This window comes from Acinonyx jubatus, chromosome D3 (genome assembly GCF_027475565.1).
Source record: "Acinonyx jubatus isolate Ajub_Pintada_27869175 chromosome D3, VMU_Ajub_asm_v1.0, whole genome shotgun sequence".
Classification (NCBI taxonomy): Eukaryota; Metazoa; Chordata; class Mammalia; order Carnivora; family Felidae; genus Acinonyx; species Acinonyx jubatus.
The window spans coordinates 75,174,891-75,197,168 of record NC_069392.1 but is presented as its reverse complement, the minus strand read 5'-3'; the positions used below and the strand labels follow the sequence as shown (position 1 = coordinate 75,197,168).

Below are 22,278 nucleotides of genomic sequence, written 5' to 3'. Positions count from 1 at the left end.
GGTTACCACCCCCCCCCCCCCCCCCCCCCCGCAAAGGCCTCCCACCAGCAGGAATGAAACACCCTATGGAAATGGATGGGAAATCTGTTTGCATCAATTTGCTAAGAGGGTTAAGAGCAAAAGAATCCCTAGCGGGAACTGATTTTAGGAGACAAAGACTCCGTGGAAGACCGTATTATAAACTGTAATAATATGACCAGATCGATGGGTCCTCCTCCGCTCTTACCTCCTCGTCTATCCCCATCCATTGCCAGCAAATTCTGCAGTCTAAGGAGATTGACATTATTTTGCATGGGGATGTGGCGTTTGAATGTGCTGTAATTTACTCTCAGGAACATGTATCGGATGCGAAGGCATCCAGTGGTGCTCAGGTTTTAAATCTTATTCGCCATAGTCATTGTCCACCATAGTAGTGGGTGGGAGATGAAGGGAGGTAAGGAGAGGGGGGAAATGGAGAGAGAGGAACTGTTCAATTTTTTGCTAATAATACTCATTTTCTACCAAAAGGGAGCCTCCTATGAATAAATCCTTTCTGTTTTCCTGGGTTTCCTGTTACAAAATGGTTTCTAACTGCTATTTGAACTCCTGCCCACGATGGAGAAGAAGAGGAAATAAATCATTTTCACCTAATCCTTTATTTTCCCCCAAATGCTAGGAAAGGCAAAGGTTGGGGGCCGGTTTCTTTTTTCCCCCAGGATAACTGAGTGGTTACCATTTGGCCAGAACCTTGCTGTGGCCATAAAACCGGCTCCTTTTTAACAACTGAATATGCACCCTTTGGCATTTTTTTTCGTAAAAATGGCTCTTATTCATATGCAGACCACGAAATCACCCTCTTCAACCTAGAATGTGCAGTTATTAGCACATTACAAAAGTCTCTCAGTCTCCATGGGATTGGATGTTGAACCCTGCCTCCTTTTTTCCTTACCTTCTTGAGTGTGTTGATTTGCTTACCCTCCTGTGAAGCGACTTCTTCTGGTTCAGTCCGAGACTCTCACTTGCCCTGACAGGGTACGGTCATTTGCAAGGTAGCAGGAATGTGCCACATGGCCCACTGGTAGCCCTGATCTCTTCAGACGGCTTTGCCATGACTCACACCGAATACAAACTCTAGAAGCCCAGATGGCCCCCGTCACGCCAACTCTTGGCACTCTGGGCACAGCCATGGTGGACACGCTCTTGTCATGAACTATCTCGGGTTCCTCCCCCATAGTCAGGCTCATCTGCTCTGGCTTCGCCTGCGGGACTTAGAACAGAAACCCCCACTTCCCGGTCTCTCAAGGGATGTTGTTGACCGTGACAAGAGACTCCAGAAATGTCCTGGCCTCAGTTAGGAAGAAGCACTGGGAGGTGAACAAGTCAAGTTAGAAAGGTCTCCATGCTTGCAGAACTCTCCATCTGGCAAAGGCTTGGACCCATTTCACCTCTCAGGCTCTCACAGCGGGGTCTGAGCATGTCTCCACTTCTCCGGGTGGCCCCTGTGTGCCTGAGGCGTCTTCACAATCTGCAAAAGACAGAAAAGGGAAGCAAGAGTAAACAGGGAAGAAGAGAGGAGGAAGTTAACGCGTTCCAGGTAAAGCTTGCCAAACCACTTTCTATTTACCAAAACTTCTATTTCTTTGGTCCAAGAAATTGTCTCAAGGAAAAAGCCCTTGAATTTGGAGAAAAGATTTTCTTGTCTACCAATTTGTAGACAACCTATAAGGTTGCCCACAGAGGCACTGTGTACAACAGCAAACATTACAAGCAACCCAAATGGCCAATGAGAGGAAAAAGGTAGGTAATATATGTATAATACAATCTGGTCATTGAAGGTGACATTGTAGAAAAACGGTTGCTGACTTGGAAAAAGATTCAAGGTATTTATTTTATTGAATGAAGCAGGTCGTTTACAAAACCTACCATTCGTAGCATGAGCTCCTTTCAGTGAAAAGTGCATATAAGCCTGGGGCAAAAACATCAGATGTTAACCCTCGTTATCTCTGAGTGGTGGAATTCTAGTTTGACTTTTCCCCCCTCCTTTTTGCTTCTCTGCCTTTGCTCATTTCTGCAATCAATGTGGTACTTTCATAATGAGAACACTAATTCGAATTCAAACAATTTTTTAAAGATTTTCTTTCTTTCTTTCTTTTTTGGCGGACTCTGTAATAAAAATTCCTTCTTGCAAAAACACTGTTCTGCTTACAGTTCTTTGGGGCCAAGCTTTCAAAGTTAGTGCTGTGCAGAGAGAGAAGCTTCAGGCTAATTTCCTGGCAAGTTATTAGTGAAAGACTTTACTATGCAGAACAATTTTATCGTCTTATTGCATCCATCGAAAAACACGTATTTATTGAGTGCCTATTATGTTCTCAGCCTTGTGAACGATTTTTAAACAGAGTTAGAATGGCCCTCATCTTTCATTATTTCTTTGTTTCTGTAGGAGCGGTTAACATGTCAATTGGCAAAACAGCATAAACAAGCAAATGGAATGTTTTCAGTTTTTTTCAAATGCCATCCAATAATCTACCATAATTGAAAAAATTAGCAGTGGTTAATGCCAGGATCTACTTGGATCTTTTTTTTTTTTTTTTTTTAATTCCAAAGACGTTTCTCATTGGGCAGCTTGCAAAAAAAAATCTTTTGTTCTAGTATTTTCAAATTTAACAACTGCCCTTAAATAGTACCAGTTAATAAAGAACAGGATGTTTAGAAGCAGGTTGGGAAATGATTACACCTGTTACTTCCTGTAAAAAAAAAAAAAAAAAGTAATGTATGAGGCAAAGACGTTGAATGTTATTCAGGGTAACGTGTGCAAATGCCAGCAAAGTTTTCTGCAGCTGGAAAGGCCCTGAGGGGGGCGCCTGGGTGGCTCAGTCGGTTAAGCGTCCGGACTTCGGCTCAGGTCATGATCTCGCGGTTTGTGGGTTCGAGCCCCGCGTCGGGCTCTGTGCTGACCGCTCAGAGGCTGGAGCCTGCTTCGGATTCTGGGTCTCCCTCTCTCTCTGGCCCTCCCCTGCTCGTGCTCTCTCTGTCTCTCTCTCGAAGATAAATAAAAAGCATTAAAAAAGTTAAAAATAAAATAAAAGGCCTGAGGATCCTTACTTCTGGGATCCTCTTCTGGAGAGAGGTCGCGTGTGAGGCATTCCTAAATGGCCGTCTATTAAAATCAAATTTCTGTGCCGTGTCCCCCTCTCTTGTTCCTCGCCGTCCCAACCTGGACTGAATGTCTAGACGTTTTTAGTTGCTGTGGTCAGTTCAGAACACAGTTTTCCCAGTGAGCCCGGGGGGTGAAACACAGGCTAGCCTGGGTTTGCTCCCTTTTTTATGTGATGGATTTCTTTTCATAAATGGGGACGGCGAGTTCATTAAGGAAGAGGCCTTTGCAACTGTCACTATTCGTTATGCCTTGTGACTCCTTGCAAATTGTCTTAGATTCCAAAGTACCAGATAGACCCCCAAACTCGCCATTCTTTCTCACAACGGATCTGGGTTCGAGCAGCTTGTCTTTGCTTTTAGATTTTGTTTCCCACGGGCTGAGAATGTTCTAGAGCCAACCCCAGAGGACTGAGTGCTTCCTGGGTCTGTGAAGTGTCACCTCACTGCAAACCTAGCCCATCGGCACAAAAACCAAACACTTCTTTAAAAGCAAAAGATAAATGGAGATGCTTTTTCTGAATTCCAAATTCACAATTACTGTCATTTCAAACAGACGTATTAAAGGCAGCAGCTTGATTCTTTTAGGCTGTTATAGTCTAGATAAAGGCAAAGGAAGTCAGTATCACATACCTGAGCCTTGTCATTTTGAAAGTACATGGAAATTTTAAAATAGAATGTTCGTGTCAACAGAGAGCAAAGACCCATTTCTTTCTTTCTTTTTTCATTGCAATCCATCTACAAGGGAAACATCTGGAAAGCTCCTTATGCCTGCATTTATTATCCACATATATTGCCCACCAGGAGTGAGGGAAGGATCATCGGGAAAATTCTTAGGCAAGTTGGGGTCTCAACAGGCTCTTTTTAAAGAGAATTGCAGAGGCTTGGGGATTCTTAGAAACCAGTTTTGTTTCTGTGCAAGCGTCCAGCTGTTTTCAGGGCTGTCCAGGGAACCGGAGGCTGGACAGAACGACTCTGAGGCTGGCGTTCCAGAAGCACCAGAACGAAACACGGGGAGCCTTGCTGGCATGCTAGCCCCAAAGCATGGGGAAGGGGCGGGATTCCTGGCCAAACAAACCCCCTCATTCCAATTATCCTGCTGGTGGGGTCTTGTTTGAAGGCCTTGGTGTTATTGTTAAATCAGACCATCATAAAACAGGAAAGGGCTCCATGTTGGCCCGAGGACACAAAAGTCCAGGCCGCCTCTGGGCCCTCGACTCCCCCCCTAGCTGCCCTTTCTGCTGCTGGAACCCCCAGAAAAGTGTCCGGCTTTCTCGGGCTTTTTGAAGAAACACAATCATCACTGCAGACAAACTCAAATAGGCTGTGGTTAGGTAACACTTCCCGCTGCTCAGGTGCTGTGCGGGGTCTTTGGAAACCCCTGGGACTCGGCACACCTTTGTTTCTGAGAGTCTGTGGCCCCCCCAAAGAACAGCTCGGTTCACACAGGGGAGTTGTTAGGTGCTCGGGGAGGGGACGCTTACCTTCCAGTCCGTGTCTGTCTTGCCTGGGCCCAGGCCTGGGCCTGGGCCTGGGCCCTTCTCTGGCCAGTGGACGGCACCTTCCACCCCCCACCACCCCCCACTTCTGCTGGGCTGTGCCGGGCGGCCTGGGCGCAAGCCCCGAGCTTCTGTGGGTTTTAGGTCTTTCCCTCTCCCTTTATGGGATCCGGGGTTTTAAAGTAAACAGTTCTCTCTCTTTCTGATAAGTCACATTAAATTATTGATTGGGAGGCAGGGAGAGCATGACCTTAGCCCACTAAGTCATCGTCACCTTTGGTCAAGCACGCTAAGCCAGACCGGAAAGCCCAGCGCCTCCCTCTGTCCCGTGGCGGCGTGAGGTACAGGCAGAAACGGAGGCCGTCGGGGAAAGCCGGGCCCGTTGTTCCTGGTGAACACAGGCTTCTGCTCAGAAACCCCAGCGTTTTACTCTTTCCTTACAGGAAGACTGACGTTTATGACATTGGCGTCTCCTCAGATTTCTTAGCGTCAGAGAAGCCACTTGGTTATAGGAACCTTTAAATCAAAAGATATATTCTTGACTCATCCTGCTGGGAGCTCTTGACCAATATTTGGCAGCCAGGCTCTTTCTCCTCTCGCACGGGTCATTTCTGACGTAGTTCCAATCTATTTGTTCACGCCAACAATTATTTATTAAACTCCTCCTTATCTGCTAAGCTCTGGTAATGCAATGGTGAGCAAGACCGACAGAGTTTACAGACTGGTAGGGGGGACAATAAAGTCAACCGCTGCGGGGGCTGCCGTCGGTCCTGAACGTAGTCTGTGAGCTGCTATTATTTTTATTTTTCAAATTCGTTTGTTTTTCATCCCCGTATAATGACCATATAGTGTTGTATCCGCTTCAGGTGCACAACATAGCGACTCAACGATTCTGCGCGTCGCTGCTGTTACTTTTAATGCCTCTGATCATTTCTTTCCCTCCTCGGGCCACTTTGTCATTCTGCTTTCTTGAGCTGTTTGTCACCCTCTCTGGTAATAAATGCAACGTAAAATGAGGGCTGGTTATCCCGGTCCGAGCTCGTGGCGATCTGAGGCACTGTGCGGCCTTAAGTACTAGGTGTTTTCCTTTTGCCCTCCCCTAACTCTTAGATACCCCCCGTTTCTTTCCAGTTGAAAGCAAAGATGCTGTGGCATCTTTTCCTCTAGGAACTGGTCCCAAGAAGTGACCCCAAAGAGCTGCCTGCTGCTGGGTCCTGCCACCGCTGCCTGAGTGCCTGGGGGGGTCCCCTCCCCTGGTGGCCCGAGACCACCTGGGGTCACCCTGCAAACTCACTCCTAGAAAAGACCAGTCTTACCCAGGAGGGCTGAGGGGTTTGGCTGTGACCTTCCAAAGGCCGACACATTCCTATGGCAAAAGCCCAAATACTCATCCCGAGACGGAAAGCTTCCGGAGCCCCGTGGAAATCGCCAGGGCCTGTGCGCTCCAGCTTTGTTCCACGGCGGCGGCAGCGTGATATTGTTAAGTTTGTGTGGCGGGCACCGCCTGTGGTTAACTTGCTTCTTAGTTTTCAAATTGTTCTCCTGGTTGCAACAATCGTATTTCTTTTCAGAATCACTGTTGGTTTTTCTCCTTTAAAGGGAAACGGGTTCCCCCAGAGCCTCCCATGGAGACATTCTTTCAAAGGGCAGGACAAATCCCTCTCACTCCCGAGCTTCACCGCAGAAAACATCCGGGTCGTTTTCACCAGCTTCTCTGGTCCATGCAAGTTGCATTTTTCCCTTTGCTTGGAAAACCGTGACGAAGACGGATGTTCAACTTTTAGATGATTTCCTTGAAATTCCCAGGCATGGCATTTGCAAGGATTCTGGACTTCAGAGAAAGGATAAATTATGTCCTATTTAGAATCTTTAACAAACTTCTTCCAGCAAATGACACAATCTCCACCTCAGCTGCCTTTAAAATTGACTTTAAAAAATTTTTTTTTGCATTTTTTTAATTATTTAAAAAAAATTTTTTTTTAACGTTTATTTTTGAGACAGGGAGAGACAGAGCATGAACGGAAGAGGGTCAGAGAGAGGGAGACACAGAATCCGAAACAGGCTCCAGGCTCTGAGCTGTCAGCACAGAGCCCGACGCGGGGCTCGAACTCACGGACCGCGAGATCACAACCTGAGCCGAAGTCGGCCACTCAACAGACTGAGCCACCCAGGCGCCCCTAAAAAAATTTTTTTTAAATAAAAGGGGATGCATTCTTTTAAGATAAGATAGACTGAATCCTGCAAGGTTGAAGTTCAACTTGGCATGTCTGCCTCCCTAATGTTTGTACTCGGATACAGGCCACAAAACAGGGCTTCTGGAACAGTGGAAAACAGAAGCAGGTAAGTGTCCCCTGGTGGCAGCTGGAAAGACAGACCCCACCCCCCGTGGGTGACTACGTTTTCTTCTCTTTTGGCCAGGAGCAGCAGACTTTTGGAAATGGAAAACAGCCTTCCGTTTGAGTGAAGAATGCCGAATTATGCCAGGAGGGAAGCAGAAGTTTGGGAGCTGGAAATCCTGGGTTGCGTGTGAGATTCTTTGCCATGTGGCTTTCTGCCTTTGGACAAGACACTTTATATTTCTGGGACTCCAGTTTCCTCTCTGAGGAGCAAAGCTGGGAATACCTGCTTGTCATTCGCTCTGAAACCTTAGGTGAAACAGATGAATTGGTTTCTATTAATGAGTAGAGAAGAACAAAGATGGGCAAAGAGCGATGACAAAGGGCGCGAGCTGTTGGACAAATTGGCGGTTTATTGGACTAAGACAGGAAGAGAATGAAGGAGTCGAATTTACCCGGTGTGGGAAAGGACCAAGCACAGAGGGACGGGAAGGATGCCCAATTGTGACAGCCTCAGATTTACTATCTAGAGAATCAAAATCGTTTTCAGACCAGTGTCACGGTCCAGGGCCCCAGTGAAAACACACAGTTCTGACAGCGATTACTGGTTTTATCACTTTAAGTCCCACGCAGGTCACTTTCTCCCACTAAAGGTCCTGCTCTCATGGTGGAAACAGGCTCAGAACTCCAGGAGGTGTGGGGGGCAGGAGCCTGTCGGGAGTGGGTAGAAGGCTAAATGAACACTAATTCCCTAATAGCATCTCATATGTAGCTCGTTTTCAAATTTCCCAAGTATCTCCAAACTCTTTTGTAGAGCTTCTTTTCTTTTCTCCTTTCTTTTTTGAAAACTACGATCTGGTCAAGACTTGTGCCTTGTCTTTGGTTTTTTTTCCCCCCCCTCACTGCTTACATGACAAAATTAATCTAGATGCTCACAGCCACTGTCAAATGGTATGTTTCCATGATAGGTTTTCCAGGCATTGGCCATTCCTCTGGGACTCCTAACGAGAGAGGCCCAGATGCAGACCCTTTAAGCCTTTTTAAAAATCTTCAGGGGAGTCTGGGTGACTCAGTCCATTGGGCGCCTGACTCTTGATTTCAGTTCAGGTTGTGATCTCACAGTTCGTGAGATCGAGCCCCGAGTCAGGCTCCATGCAGACCGTGTGGAGCCTGCTTGGGATTCTCTCTATCCCCTCCCCGCCTCTGCCCCTCTCCTGCTCGTGCTGTCTCTCAAAATAAATAAACATTAAAAAAAAAAAAATCCTTCAACCTGGCTTCCCTCCGCCTCGTGAAATTGAGCAAATACTCTCTAAGTAAATCTTCTATAAACATCAAACAAGAATCTCCAATGAGACCTCATTCACTTATTCATCAAAGAAAAACTTGTTGAAGGCCAAAATGTTCTCAACACTATCCAGAATAATGCCAAATATTCTAGAGACTGGATATAAAGCAGCAAAAACCAAGCAACCAACAATACCCACTGAAATACCTTCCTTTGTGGGGCGCCTGAGTGGCTCAGTCGGTTAAGCGTCCGACTTCGGCTCAGGTCATGATCTCACGGTCTGTGAGTTTGAGCCCCACGTCGGGCTCTGTGCTGACAGCTCGGAGCCTGGAGCCTGCTTCGGATTCTGTGTCTGCCCCTCCCCTGCTCATGCTCTGTCTCTCAACAATAAATAAATGTTAAAAAAAAAAAAAAAAGTGAACCCTGAGGACACCAGGGAGAAGAGCAATTCCAGGCGGTGGAGCCTGCGTGCTTGGGTGTGTGTCACAGCAGGAGGAAGGTCCCTACGGCCAGCGTGGTAGGGAGAGGGGAGCGTCCGACGTCCCTTACCCTGTGGGATCCAACGCCGCCTCCGGGCAGACAGTGTTAGAACTGAATCGTAGGACATCCACCTGGTGTCTGAGAATTGCCTGGTGGTAGGGGACTCCCCTTCCCCCCCCCGCCACAAAACACACTCATACACACTGCAAACTTACGGCCAGGATCTTAACCCCACGCTTCGGACAATCTCAAATGCACTCCAGGTTCAGCCTCTGCTACAATTTCTTGAAGGTCAAGGCCCGTTCACAAAGCAATATATATACTTGCATGGCTTCCTCGAAACTGAACCTTGGCAGGAAATTCTGAGCCACTTGGTCCCTGTAGTAACCCGCCCTCTGCCTCCCTCGAAGTCCAGGGTCAGGCTGAGAAGTCTGGGGGAAGATCCTGGGTACGTGTTCCTTTTATGCACTGGGGCCGGCGTGCTCACCCCTGAGCGTGTTTCTCAGAGACCCCACTTTGAGGGAGAGTTCTCTAAGGGCCACCTCCCCCTGCCACACACACACACACACACACACACACACACACATCCTTTTGTGCAGGTCACTTTCTCCCCCTTCTCCTCTCCTTGCTCCCTACGCCCCAGGCCTTTCCCCCCCCCCTGGCTGGCACAGGGTGGCCTTCGAGAGCTTTGACCTCCAACCCCGGGTCTCCCCTGAAGTCTGTCCACAGCATCTCCCAACAAAAGCTTCTCTACTCTCATCGTTTCCTCTTCAGCCCGCACCCCCTCACCACCTGGCACACTCAGGTTTTGATAGAATCAACCCAAGAATTACTCTAAATGAAAACGGAGCTTAAAGTGATTTTTTTTTTTTTTAAATTAAGGTACTGTATTTGCCTTCCATCCTGGCTGTAGCTGCTTCTGTCGCACCTTCAGACCCGAGCGGAGTCGGCATGTGGTTCGTCTCGAACGACAGAAGCCAGAACTCACTCAGCCAGGTGCCCAACTAGCTCTTCGATCGGTGGTCTTATTGTCGCACCTGGACTCCCGAGACGGCTTCATGCTGTCCCCCTTCGTTCCTCTCCTGTTCTCCTCTGTCACCTCCTGAGGTCGAAATGTCAGGCCAGGGGATCCGTGTGGTTACAACACAAATTCGGTCCAGGAGGGCTTGCGCTGAGCGCCCATCCTGGGCCTGGAGTGGACTTCCTGGGCACAGTAGACAGACCGCCTGTGACTGCTCACATCGGAAGGGGGGCAAGGCCTCAAGGAGCCCCCCGGTGAATTCGAGACAGGGCTTTGGAAATGCTAACTCACCCTGTGTTCGAGGTGACGTGCACACGAACCCCGCAGCGACTGGTAGGGATGGGACGCCGGGGTCAGAGCGGTGGTCTCGGACCAAGGTGCAGCCAGCCCTCCACGGGAGGGAGGCAGTGGTAAAGCCTGGTTCTGGGCTCAGGCCAGGTCGTGCATTCACAAGCACAGATCCAAGCATTGCCCGGCCGTCAGGCTGAGGAGAAGGGCTTAACTCAGCCAGCCGTGGGGCGCTGCTGGACCCAAGGTAGCAATGAGGAGACTTTATCTGCTAATGGTGAGCACAGGGGATGATGGGAGGCACAGGGGGTTGTGGGTGTCACACGGGGCCGCTCAAGCGCTCCTGTTGTGAGCACAAGGCATCCTGGGAGGCACAGGGCTTTGTGGGAATTACACAGGGCTGAGCACCCGCCGTGGGCACAGGGCACAATGGGAGGAATGGGAGGTACCTCTTTCATAGTCTGCTTGGTATGTAAGTGGGAAGGGGAGGGAGGAGGCGGACCCAAGAAGCAGGAGTAAAATGAGAGTAGAGGAATTGGAAAGGAGTGGGCAGATAGCAGTCAGGGGTCTTTGTTCCGAGAAATGTACAAGCAGTGGTTAAGAGCAGGGGGTTTGTAGCCAGAGAACCTGAAGTTTTGAGTCCTGTTTCTGCCCTTTCCTCTCTGGGTGAACTTGAGCCTAAATCTCCTAATCTGTAAAGTTCAGATAATAACACCTACGGTTCCAGACTATGGCCGGGATTAAATGAGATGATGTACACAAAATGCTTAGTATGCAGTGGATAAATATTACTACTCTTATTAAGCAGGTATTACAGAAGAAGGCTTGAGAGGAGAGACCCTCCGTTGGTTTGGGGCGGTGGCGGGTGGGGGTAGAAATGGTTTATCATCATGGGCGACCACGGGTCTATTCCTTAATGGCTCCTGCCTTCTCTGCAGCTGGGACCGTAGACACCAGTTGCTGAAAACTGCCTTCCTCACTTGGCTAAGGAAGACAGACCCTTGGGTCTGAGGTTTGGAGCCAGCCTAGAGGGCAGATCGGGGTATTTCCCTGAGCCCTGAGGATTCCCCTCTACCCGAGTCTCCCAAACGGCCAGGGCAAGTTCCAGATGATAGAGGAAATACAAATCACGTGGGGGCACCTTACCTGTCTGTTGATACCTTTTTGGCCACAACCATTCCTCCTCCTGTTGCTCAGATAGCTCCTTTGGCCCTTGAGAGGGACAGCCTGGGAGCCCCAGACACCATGTGGAGCCTTCTCAAACTCTCCCTGCCTTCTTTAGCTGCGTGGATCCCAGCCTGGACTGGATCAGAAGTCAACAGGACAGCCATGGCGGCCACAGTCCCCAGCGCCAGGGTTGGGCTCTCCTCCCTCGTTCTGCCCAGGCTTCCCTGTCCCTGGTTAACTGGCCCAGAAACAAATTAATGATCTTCCATTGCTTTACTTGGCCTGTGATAGGCAATCTTTCTGCACATCTCTCAGTTACGAAATACAACAAAACATCACACCCCTTCATCTACTCGTATCTTCCTTCCTGGCTTCTGTAAAGCACTTGGTTGTTTTTGCTTTGCAAGAAAATATGTAACTGTGATTGTTTCTCCGTGACAAAAAGAAATTTTTTATCACTAAAATAATATTTGGGTCCTTCTATTTTGTTTTCATGCTTCTGCATAGAAAATAACTTAAAAATTTTTTTTAATGTTTATTTTTGAGAGACAGAGTGTGAGTTGGGGGGCGGGACAGAGAGAGAGGAAGACACAGAATCCAAGGCAGGCTCCAGGCTCTGAGCTGTCAGTACAGAGCCTGTCGCGGGGATCAAACCCACAAGCCACGAGATCACGGCCTGAGCCCAAGTTAGACGCTTAACTGACTGAGCCACCCAGGCGCCCGAAAATAACTTTTTATTTCAGTGATGAGTTATAACGTACTCTTGGAAGACATTGGAAATGGCAAACTCAAAACATGCTGTCCCAACTATGCAGGTCACTCCGTTGAGGAGACACCGTGACCAGCAATGATGGAGCACTTGTGTGCACACGCATGACAATTACATCCTATCTGCCACCTGCTGCCTGGCCAAGAGCAAGGACGACGTGATTAATCCTAAAGGCATCCTAATTTCAGAGATGTTAAAACACGAGGGAGAAAAGTGTGCTTTAAGAGACAAAACACAATTGCTTTTGCAAAAATATGTTAGCTTGGCAACCTGTATTTTTCATTCAATATTCTCTCCTCAACATGCTTCCGTGTCAAGGAGTATCCGTATCAACACTCTTAAAAAATAACCTTGGATTCCATTTTATTTCATGGGGTTCCATTGGCTGAATTTATCATTCGCCAAAACCCTATTTTGAAGTAAGTCAGGGGCTTCCTTTTTTTTTTCAGAATTATTAACAATAATGCAAAGACCATTTTTACAGGTAAATAATTGCTCACAGCTTTTGTAATTTTTACGACTTTGATACATACTGTGCGATTAATGTTTAGTGTGATGTCACTCCTTGCTTATGAGATCTTAAGTGTTACACGGTGGGAATCACAAATTTGTTGTATCTATGGACAGTTTCTCCTCAATTAGAAATGTCAGATTTAGCAAAAAAAAAAAAAAAAAAAAAAAAAGCACACGATACTCAAACTTTAAAATTTTAAATTAAATTTTAATTTCAGATGAGTGTTTAGTATACATATGTCCCATGCAATATTTGGGGCATATTTATACCGAAACTTATTCATTATTTATCTGAAGTGCAAATTTAACAATATGCTGTATTTAAACATTTTTGTTAATGTTTATTTATTTGAGAGAGAGGGAAAGAGCGTGAGCAGGAGGGGCAGACAGAGAAGGAGACACGGAATCCAGAGCAGGCTCCATGCTCTGAGCTGTCAGCACAGAGCCTGATGTGGGGCTCGAACTCACAAACCACGAGATCATGACCTGAGCTGAAGCAACCTCCATTTCCTACAAAAAAGCAGGGAATAACGTCATGACTCTCCTCAGTCTTGCTACCTAAAACAGCAATGGGCTGATCTACAGAAAAGGTTTTTACCAACTGCAAAACTCCAAACTTGATAATCTGAATGTCACGGTAGAAGTCCCATGATGCCAGAAATGTAGACATACTGAATGTTCCCGGGCTTGTGCTGCTGGGGTTTTTTCTAATAGTCACCTGCCCGGCATCCCCCATTCACCCCTTGCGCCCACAAGTAGAAAGCTACTCCACAGGCCATCAGAAAAACACCCACGGCTCTTAGGAATGGTTCACCTGAAGGCGGGGCACGCAGAAGACCAAAGAACACTGGAGAAGTCATTTCCTCCCGAAGCTTTAAGAACAGTGTTCACATAGATTCTTATGTTTGAAGACCAGGATTTTAATGAGACCTGAGTTTATGGGGTGTCTTCTTCAATCCAGGTTGTGTAAAGGGCAACAGAAAGTAGCCAATAACCTAGCTGAGAGTTTGGAACGAGGGGAAAAACAAATCAATTGACTTAATCTCATGTGTACTGGCTATTTTTTAATATTTATTTATTTTTATTTATTTTTTAAATGTAATTTATTGTCCAGGTGGCTAACATACACTGTATACAGTGTGCTCTTGGTTTGGGGGTAGATTCCCGTGATCCGTGGTTTCATACAACACCCAGTGCTCATCCCCACAAGTGCCCTCCTCAATGCCCATCCCCCATTTCTCCCCCTCCTCCACTCCCATCAACCAACTTGTTTTCTGTATTGAAGAGTCTCTTATGGTTTGCCTCCCTCCCTCTCTGGTTTGTAACTATGTTTTTTTTAAAAAAAAATTTTTTTTTAACGTTTATTTATTTTTGAGACAGGGAGAGACAGAGCATGAACGGGGGAGGGGCAGAGAGAGAGGGAGACACAGAATCGGAAGCAGGCTCCAGGCTCTGAGCCATCAGCCCAGAGCCCGACGCGGGGCTCGAACTCACGGACCGCGAGATCGTGACCTGAGCTGAAGTCAGACGCTTAACCGACTGAGCCACCCAGGCGCCCCTGTAACTATGTTTTTTTCCCCTTCCCTTCCCCCATGGTCTTCTGTTAAGTTTCTCAATCTCCACATGTGAGTGAAAACATAGGATATCTGTCTTTCTCTGCCTTATTGTGGCTGAATTTGTGAGCAGGGGGAAAAATCCCAGCTAGCAAAAGGAAGATAGGCTGTCAGCATTCTGGTGAAGCTGTGATGTCCCAAGGGGGCCAAGGAGCACTAAACACTAGGTTGAACCCTCACAACAGCCTGCAGCAATTGTCCGGTGTGTGAAAATTTATAAAAATGTGTATAATCTGGGGCCAGGCAATGCATTCTTAGCAGCACACAAAGCCTAAGACCAAGGATTTCTAACATTAGAGGATTAAAATGATAAAGTCAAAAGACAAAAAAAAAAAAAAATAGCAGTACAGAACTCGACTCCATTTCTTCCATTTCCAGAGCATTCCTCGAAATCAGGATTGAATAATTCAACGTGAAAATTAGGAAGGGATACGAACGCGGAGTTTACAGAAAACACAAGTCCATGAAAACACGGTCAACTTCACTCCTGACTGTAGAATGTAGGTGATGTATCAATTCTCAGTGAGCAGCTAAGCAAAAATTAAAAAGCTGGTCAACATCCAGTATTGGTCAGGCCGCTCCAGCCCGACCACTCTCAAACACTGTTGCCGGAAGTGTTGATGGTCTGCTTTTTAAAGGATAACTTGACAATATCTGTTAAAATCGGAAGTACCTCTCTCTTGGTCCAGTAGTTCTGTTACTGCAGATTTACCGCACAGATATATTCACAAAAGGACACGAAAACATGTATAGGAAAATATTCACCGCAGCACCGTTCATAAGAGCAAAAAATGGAAGCAAACTATCTATGGGAGACTGGGTAAGTAAATAATGGAGCCCTATGATATAACAACATAATAGTATAGCTATGTCATGTAATATTGTGCAGACATTTAAACCGAGAAACGAAAAGACTAGAAATTCGGGTAAGGATGATGACTAGTGCCGTGCCTCCCGAGTCCAAAATGTATCAGAATACATTTGGTATAAATAAAAAGGATCCGAAAAAAATACTTAGGTGCATGTTGTATATGTATTTATTTGGTGGAAATAGTTTACTTTTCCCTTTCTTCCTTAAAAGACACAAAGAACTTAACTGATGGCGGGCCTGTGGGGAGTGGGCTAGGGGCGGGGAGGTGGAGTGGGGGGCTTTTGCATTTGGGGTTTTACCTTGCTGTTCTTTAATTGCTCGGAGGGTCAGAAGCAGAGCTCCAAGGCCTCTGAACCTGGCAACAGATGCAGGAGGACAGGGTCTCTTGTCGGAAGCTGAGAACAGAGGCAGCGAGACATCAAAGAACTAGGATCTCTGTATAGACAAAGGCCGGTTGGCTTGATGTGAGAGGTCACGGTGAAGCGGCAAACACCAGCAGAGGTGACCTCCAAGTGGAAGCAGAGGGCTTTGACCCTCGGCAGTGCGGGGGCCGCTCAGAGCTGGAGTTAGGGGAGCTTTAACTTGATCCAAAAGGGAGGCAGACAGCTCAGCGTGTTAGCAGTAAGTGTCGGGGGCGTCAGGGGGATGTACTTGGAGGCCTGACCTAGTCCTGGGGTCATGAAACGGTTCGTCTAGGAAGCCATGTTTGGCATGAGCCGCTGAAGGAGGCGTAGGAATTGTCTAGGTAACAGCAGGGACTGGAAAGATACCAGGTACAGGGAACAGCATGTATGAACGTCTGAGACAGAGACCAGAAGGCGAGCCGATGGGGTTGGAGCAAATCCACTGGAAAAAGGCGCAGGATGAGGACACAAGGTAGGCAGGGTGCTCTCCCATGGCACTTGGGAAAGCAAAGGTTGGGGGTTCATCTTTATCCCAACAGCACTGGGAAGCTTTGGGCTTTTTCTGTTTTTTTGCTTTTGTTTTTGTTTTCGCTCTGGGAAGCTTTTACAGGGTGTTCATTTTACCAAGACAGGATCACTTAGCAGGGAGAAGAGGGGTGTGGGGAAGGATGAGAGAGCCAGTTTTGAGGCTCTGGCGAGGCCTGCTTGGGGGATGACTGCGGTGGGGACAAAAGAGCTGGTGCCACGTTGGGTGGAAGTTGATGGGTGTCCCTTGGGATCTTGCTTCAAGAAGATGGCACCAGGTAGCACGACTTCCGTTCCGAGCTGCCTTGCAATGTGCTCGTGGGGATGGGCACCAAACAGGAAGAGGGGGAAAAGATCCACAGATCTGAACACTGGTCGTGGGAGCTGCAGACTCTCTGAGACATCGGCCTGCAGCCCACATCCCCATCTGTGTTCCTGGCCTCCCTCTTCTCCCTGCTGACTAAGTGATCCTGTCTTGGTAAAATGAACACTCTTTAAAAGCTTCCCAGTCAAGCCAGAATACACAGAGAGGGTGATTATTTTTACACATCAGCACTAGACTTCAGGGGTGACCGGCCACTAGAATGAGAACTGGTGCATTCTGGGGGGTTAATTTCCTTTGCAGATATTGATTACATTGTTTCCCCCCCACCCCCATTTGAACCTCATTCTTACTTTTCACCAAGCGTGAAGGACAGGACTTTCCCTCGGCAAAATTGTGAATTAGGAGAACCTGAGTCCCCCGGCTTTTGAAAGTTCTCTCCTGCCTTAAGTACATCATCCCTTCCGAGTGGCAGGCGTGGGAAGCCTCAGAGAGGCTGCAAAGGCCTGAAAAGCCACATGCACACCAAGCCTTTGAATATATGTGGGTGCTGTTGTGATTGATGACATCGGCATTTATTGCGATGTCCCACTGAATTCAACATAACTTTGGTCATTATGCATTGTCTTAACCAATAGATTGGAAAAGTCTAACCTGTTATTATGTGGGTGGGGGGTTCTGTGGATTTTTTTTTCAAGAGGTCATTAGACTTAAGAACTAGTCTAGGGAGAAGGATCTGGTATAGTAGGCCGATGTGTTATTCATTCCGTAGTTATTTCACGCTTCCTGTGTGCAGAGCACCATCCTGAGCCCTAGAGATACTCATGAATGAAACACACATAGCCTCTGTCCTCAAGAAATGTACAGTCTGGTGGGAGACAGAGGTCAGTCAACAGCAGTTAGGGACTGGCACACTGGCGAAAAGCTGGTTTTAAGTAGCAGATTAGGTTGAGTTTTAGGACTCAGGGACGTGATGTCCTTCCTCCTTCCTCGGGGATATGGATGTTGAAAGAGGATCCTTGAGAGGGGTATAAACATTAACACAAAGGTCTCCGTTCCTGCTGGTGGGATTCAGGAAAGCCATTTAAATAGCTAGACTGGAAGACAAATCAGAACCTTTGCTAAAAGAATAAAATATTGTCCAGAGTATACATGTTAATAACCAATATCATCAATATACTACCCAGTTAGTGTCTGATATTGATTTATAGGCTGTGCCTGTGTGGGGGACTCTGTCTCCATATATTTAAAGATACACGTCTGAGAATTGCACCTGATGCTATTAGAATGTCAAAATAATGCTTATTGGGTCTGGAATGATGCTAGAGATTGGTGGCTATTAGCCGGTTGTTGGAATTTGAGCCTGACATGCACAGCAAGGAAAGCCCAGTGATAAAATTACCAATAATGGAAATAGAAGCCAAAACATTTTTTTTTTTTTTTAATGAAAAAGGATTTGGGATCTAGCTGGGTGGGAAGAGATAGCACGTGAGAGTAAAGCATCACGTGTTGCTGATGGTAATAATACATGGTAGGGGCTTTCTTACTTAGACCATCACGATCCTTCCAAAATCATTGAAATCGTCCTGAAGGGTATTCTTCCTAATTGATATGACTCAAAGTGTATTTTTGTCGTTAACGATTATCGTGTTGGAAGGTATTCACAATACTCCCACTGGGGACGTATGTGCCAAGGCATGTGCTCCCGAGGGAGGCTCATCTGAGTACCATTAAGTTTGGCTTGATTGGGAGAAGCATCCAGGCTTTCCATAAACCTTCTGTGTCTGTATTCATCCATTGGGTTGGTGTCATAGCATACTTGAAGGTGAAGGAGAATGTTTCAACCAGTCATCGTAAGGCGGATAGGTCAATTTCTCTGAAAGTCATACAGCCTTGCTGTGAGGCATCCCAGATCAGTGGAGGTCCGCTCTGGATGGTAGAGACTTTGCTTCGTGATGAGTTTCCCCCACCTGGCTGCCCTCAGTTTTCCCAGTGGTGACACGCAGAGACTGGTTGACATAAGCCTCCTGAAGCTCTAATATTGGGGTTTTCCGATTCAGTTACTCTGTGGCCAGTACATTGCGCCTCTCACCCTCTCCTCCTAGCTTCCCTTCTCCTCCCATGAATGTCGGTCGCATGGGGTGGCTGTATGTTTCCGGCCAGGTCGGGCAGGGAGGATTTGTCACAGAGAAGATCGAGATGCATTAGGATCCCTTAGCTGTTTGCAGACAACGGTCCGTCGCTCGGTCATTCTCTGTCGGGAAGACAAGCCGTATCTTCACCTGTCCCTCGGGAGGGACAAACAGCATCGGGCAGGTAAGGGGTCAGTTCTGGCCCCTGACACTTCACTCTGGTATCTAAGCCGCGACGAAGCAGAGTGGATGTGCCTAGAAAATGGCTTGACGCCGAACAAGGGTAACAGCCAGCCTTGTCTTTAGAAAGCTAAAGAGAAGCCTGTCTTTGCTGACCAGAAGGCCAGAAGACAGGGGCCAGAGGCCGCTACAGGGGCTCCAACACATCAGACCACCTTTGCAGGCTGTAGTGAGGGGGGGGGGGAGGCAAAGACGGAGACCTCCTCTCTCAGACCTCTCGATCTTTTTGGACAAACCAGACCCCTGCCAGTAGAGAGAGCATTAATCGTTGCTGGCACCTCCCCGGGCTGTATGCTAGAGAGTCAACAGGCTACCCGGGTGTGGAGATCAGCAAACCTGGGCAAGTGCCTATGAGCACTTGAGATTGACTCACGTGCTTGGATTTGACTTCCCCTCAATGAAATGCAAACATATCTTGGCACCAGCCTTAAGGTCATTGTGGATTCGGGGGCGTTTCTGCTGGCTTCACCCTGGAAGGACGGAGAGGTGGGTAGAGCTGGTCTCAGAGCTTCTCATGTCTCTTGTGGCAGCCACATTTCTTCTCCTGGGCAGCTCCCAGTGCCTTGAAGCTTCTCTACAGGCACCAGAAGCTTCTCTACTATCCACCCACGCGGGCAACCCTCTTGCCTCTTGCCCACTGTGGAAATGTACTAGCTCAGGGCACATGGCTGGCTTAGTCGATTGAGTGTCTGACTCTCGATTTCACCTCTAGTCATGATCCCAGGGTCATGGGATCGAGCCCTGTGTTGTGCTCTGTGCTGAGTGTGGAGACTGCTTAAGATTCTCTCTTGCTCTCTCTCTCTCTCAAGGAGAGAGAGAGAGAGACAGAGAGAGAGAGAGAGAGAAATCTAGCTTTATACAGTGTTGGCAAGGGTATGGGGAACAGGCACCCTCATCTACTGCAGGTGAGAATATAGACCAGTATGGATTGCAAAGCAAATTATCGGGTTTACAAAAGCCCATATCTTTTGACACAATTCTACTTTTACGAATTTCTCCTACAGATGTGCCCCAAATCACAGTATTGCTCACATAGAAAAAGATTAAAAACATACCAAATATCTATTAGAAAGACACTGGTCAAATAACATAAGGTATATTCATAGAGAGAAATATTCTGGGGCCATTAAAATAATGTCAGATGTATTGGTGTGTGTGTGTGTGTGTGTGTGTGTGTGTGTTTAAGAAACCTGTGAATCAGTCTCAGAGATCTATTGTTCTGCTCAAAGTGTTACTGAGTAAAAAACCCAGAATGCTTGGCTGTGTGTATAACCTGTTTCCATTTCAGTAGAAAAGGGAAAAGAGTTAACTATGTCTTTATTTGTCTGGCAGGATGTCAGAGAAGTTGCTCGTGGAGGTTGCCAGGGAGGAGGACAAGAGTTGCCTGGGGTTTGGGGAACGGTAGAGACATCTTGGCTAAGCCTTCATCTCCAGAGGCCCCTGGTAAGTTCCAGTATCTTGGCTGAGAGTATGACCCATTCATCCCTTAGCACTTCAAAGTAAACTGAGCATTGTTCCAGCAATAAAACAGAATGAGAAAGGATCAGATAGCAAATCTGGTAAGATTTCTGACACTACGGGGGGGTTGATATCAAATCGATGTGGCTCAAAACTGGAATTATAAAAGGCAGCATGCAGCAGTTGGTGGGGGCTAGACGGAGAGAGGGCACGTGGTGGGGTTACTGTGTATTTCCGTGGCATCCAGTGGCTCCCTGTTCCCTTCAGGGCACGCGGCTCCCAGGAATGTGTGTGGAAGAAAGAATCACCCTCAGAATTACAAAAAGAACCTGAATCTGGTTCTCTGCTCTGCCACTTACTGGCCATGTGACATGACTAAGGCAGCTCTCAGACCCAAGTGTCCTCATCTACAAAGTGGCTGTGGTGTCTGAATGAGACAGCATATGGCCGAGGATTTGTGCATGAGTGTGTGAGCGAAATCTGTGCCCAACGGAGACAAGCGTTTCTCTACTTCTCCCCCTTTCCATAGGCTTTTGGTTTTTCCCTCTGGTTTAAGGATATTAAATCACTAGCACCTTTTGTTGCAAGCTGTCTTCTTTAGAAGTTGGTGACACGTGGCTACCAACTTTGCTTTAGAGCATGGTAACACGCGTTTTCTCTTGGCTGCCACCGATGCCCCCTTCGTCTACTGGGTACCCCAGGTTGATGATGTCTGTTTCCTTGCTCTTTTGTTCATTACTCTCTTTTGCTAAATGGATGGAATTTGCCCTTCTCTTTCCCAGCGTAGGGGAGATGCTTATCTCTAACTGGGCGGCTGCTTTGAACCTTCACTGAAGGTGGGACCCCACGTCCCATTCCCAAGACAACCATTGTTAGTTCTCCTGTAGACTATGAACATAGACACGAGCATGTATGGTTTCCCCACCTTCTAAATACAAATTGACACCATAGTATCTAGTATTCTGAACCTTGCTTTTTTATTTCACAATGTATCTTCAAGATCACTTTGTATCAGTGCACAGACTCTTGACTCTCTTTCTTTGGTTGAGTAATAGGACGTTGTGAATTGTTAAAGGAGTTGGAGTTTTACAGAGGACTGGACATATTTCAATAACGGAACCTTGAAAAATCTGCCCAAGTTGGCCTCAAGGGAGAGTAAAGGGAGATGATATATAGGCCAGCTGCAAACGATGATTTTGGGGGAACATGACGTTTACACCCCGTGAGACTTCTCCGTGGACCCCTTCCAGCCACCATGCATTCTAGGGGCAGGGTGGATCTTAATTTGTTTAAATAGGTCCCCGGATCCCCTCACCTGTTGCAGGTTCCAACAACGCTGCCGTGCAATTCCCTACCCCAACCTGGAGCCACGTGTTTGGTTTGAGTCGACCTGCAAGGAAATTCTCCAGAGCGCACCTCCGGACTTTTCTTAATCCAAACACAGCCCCTGCCTCTTGGAGGCCATTGTCCTTAGAACTCAAACCCTTTTGGCAGCTGAGTGCCCCAAAGCCAGACTGCTCCCCCTTGCTGGTGGCCTGAACTTGTTCGTCTCAGTGTGGGATTTGGGGGGCAGTCTCTTCACTCGGTCTAAGAGGGCTGGGAAAGGTGGAGTCCCAGGTCCTCCCGACAGGCCATTTCTTCCAGCGGCCTTGCTCTCGTCATTTTAGGGACCTTCTCCTCCCTCTGCGTCTTCAGGGGCAGAAATCTAACTGTGGGTTCCCTTTGAGGTTGAGTTCTGGCTCCATGTTGCTTAGCGGCCCTTATGGAAGAAGGAGACGGTCTGTGACAGCCCAGGCTTTGCTTATGCGATAGACCAGAGTAAGAAACCTACAGGTTTGGTTGACAGAATGAGGGCCTCTGAATTCACTGATCTGTCTTGGGTGACACCCTCCAAGAAGCCACAGCAAAACCTGACTCACTGTAAGCACCTAGAAGAAAAACCTGATGCCTATTTGAGGGGATGCAAAGAAAAGTCAGCTGCTTTTCAGAGCTCGGAGCACAGCGGCCCCGCTCAGCTAGCAGGACGCCTGGTCATCTGACACTCGGTCTGTCCCCGGGTCAGGCGAAGGGCAACACCAGGCACTCCCCCAACTGTTGCAAAAATACTTGAATCTCACAGACGCTGTGGACAGACCGACAAATGACTTGACTTGGTTCTGAGGCACATGGAGTCCATCTGAACGTCTCCCATGCCGGAGTTCATTCTGACGCTGCACATACCCA

General features: G+C 47.5%; 2 long non-coding RNA genes across 2 annotated transcripts; one reads left to right on the top strand and one right to left on the bottom strand.

The window, feature by feature from the left end:
- Positions 1-616: 616 nt before the first annotated feature.
- LOC106978911 (uncharacterized) lies at positions 617-5,171 on the bottom strand. The gene is made up of 2 exons (XR_001430881.3): positions 4,617-5,171; positions 617-1,504 (listed from the first exon to the last, which is right to left on the bottom strand). It is a non-coding gene; the product is annotated as an uncharacterized LOC106978911 (long non-coding RNA).
- A 10,378-nt stretch (positions 5,172-15,549) lies between these two features.
- On the top strand, positions 15,550-21,092 carry LOC106978899 (uncharacterized). The gene is made up of 3 exons (XR_001430875.3): positions 15,550-15,850; positions 19,930-20,040; positions 20,323-21,092. It is a non-coding gene; the product is annotated as an uncharacterized LOC106978899 (long non-coding RNA).
- Positions 21,093-22,278: the final 1,186 nt, after the last annotated feature.